Here is a 1,888-nt window from a genome sequence, read left to right on the forward strand (position 1 = left end):
GGCAGGGGGGCAGGAATCACTATGAATACCCACCCCAGCTATCAGCTGATCCTCAGCTGCTGTCATTCAGAAAGATGCTCACTTTACAAACTTTACTTTCTTGGATTTCAAAACCTTTACATCCTAGGTGACAACTAAAGGTATGTATAGAATCAGCCTGATAGTGCCAGTATAGCACTGGCTTTAGGTTATATAGGAAAACCCTGGTGATTGGTGCGCTTTAACATTTATAAGGCCCTATAAGCCATTTCCCTGTTTCCTTTGATATTGATGTAAGAATATTGCTAATTTCTATTATTCTCAATACAAATAATTTTGCACAAAAATTATTAAATCTGACATTAGAAATCACTTGCAATTTTAGAAATGGCAAAAATTACTAGAGACTCTGAAACCACACAAATCGCTAGTAATAATGGGGCATAACACTGACATTTCTTGCACTATAGATGTAGCAGAGCTGAGTTTTACATAACTTTTAACTCGTTATCATACTACGGGCGTTATTACTACTTTTACACCAGATTGAATGGAAATCTATTGCATTGCACCAACATAGACAGTTATGATGCTACATAAATTCGGTAGTAATATTAAGGCTGTGTTCACAGAGGATCTGTCAGCAACTCCTGTTATATCTTGTTCAATAAATACATGAATTCCTTGTGAAATAAGTATTTTAGAGCACTTTATGCAATGTATATTGAAAACTCAACTATACCATTTCCCTTGTCAATGAAGTGTCTTCCTACACAATCCGAGCCTGTTCAATCGGTGCTGGGAATGTCAGCCTATGTAGGACCCATACCCCACTGACCAGAGGAGCACCATAGCTTACAGTACATTTATCAATACATTGTCAAGAGGAATATCAGAGGAGTAGCGTAGTGCATGAATCTAACTAAAGATGATGCAAAAGTTCATACAGAAAATAAAGCATTTACTAAAATACACCAGTCAAAGGCAGACATGCCCTGTGTAAAGGGAACCTATTAGCATGAAAATAAAGTGCAATCTATAGGCAACATGATATAGAGCAAGAGGAGCAGAATAGTTTGGTACAGTATTTAGTTTGTAAGAAAAGATTCAATATAACCTGTGTTTTCATCATTTAGACCTCTGCTCTGGATTTGTGGTCCAGTGGGCGGTCCTATCAGTGATTGACAGTTCTCTCTGATTGCACACTAGTACAAATAAAGCTGTCAGTCACTGATAGAACCGCCCACTGGACCAAAAATCCAGAGCAGAGGTTTAAATGATGAAAACTGAATCTTTTATTCAAATCTTTATATCAATCTACTCCTCTCCTGCTGCCTTATATCACGATGCCTGCAGATGGGACTGCATTTTCATGGTGACAGGTCCCCTTTAATTAAGTATACTCCAGTATCATATTTGCAATGACATTTAAAAAAAAATTAAGAGAGAGGAATGAAAAAAAAATGTTGGAAAACATTGCATTTTTACTTTGCATTCATATCATTGTGTTGGCCTGATTTGATGGATACAAAATCAAACTGCACCAAATCTGCATTGTATGAACAAAACCCAAAGGCTCATTTACCAAGGGTTCTGAATTTATTATTGTACACTTTACTTTAAAATACACTCAAAAATGTCAACCGTATTCTTGTTAAGTTTTTATCATTCTTTAAATTTTTATATTTACACTTAGAGCTTAGCCTATCACGACCAAGGACGTAACGGTACGCACTAAATCATGAAGGGGATCACCGCTGGCTGCTGCGGTAATCCAGTGGTGATCCCCACACATGTCTGCTTATTTGTATAGCAGACATGTGTGCCTCACAGGTGAAGGTGGAGATGCGATTCACCCATGCCTGTTAACCCCTTAAATAGTGCTGTCAAAATATGACAGCTGAATTTA

The sequence above is a fragment of the Anomaloglossus baeobatrachus genome, chromosome 6 (genome assembly GCF_048569485.1).
Source record: "Anomaloglossus baeobatrachus isolate aAnoBae1 chromosome 6, aAnoBae1.hap1, whole genome shotgun sequence".
NCBI classification, from domain to species: Eukaryota; Metazoa; Chordata; class Amphibia; order Anura; family Aromobatidae; genus Anomaloglossus; species Anomaloglossus baeobatrachus.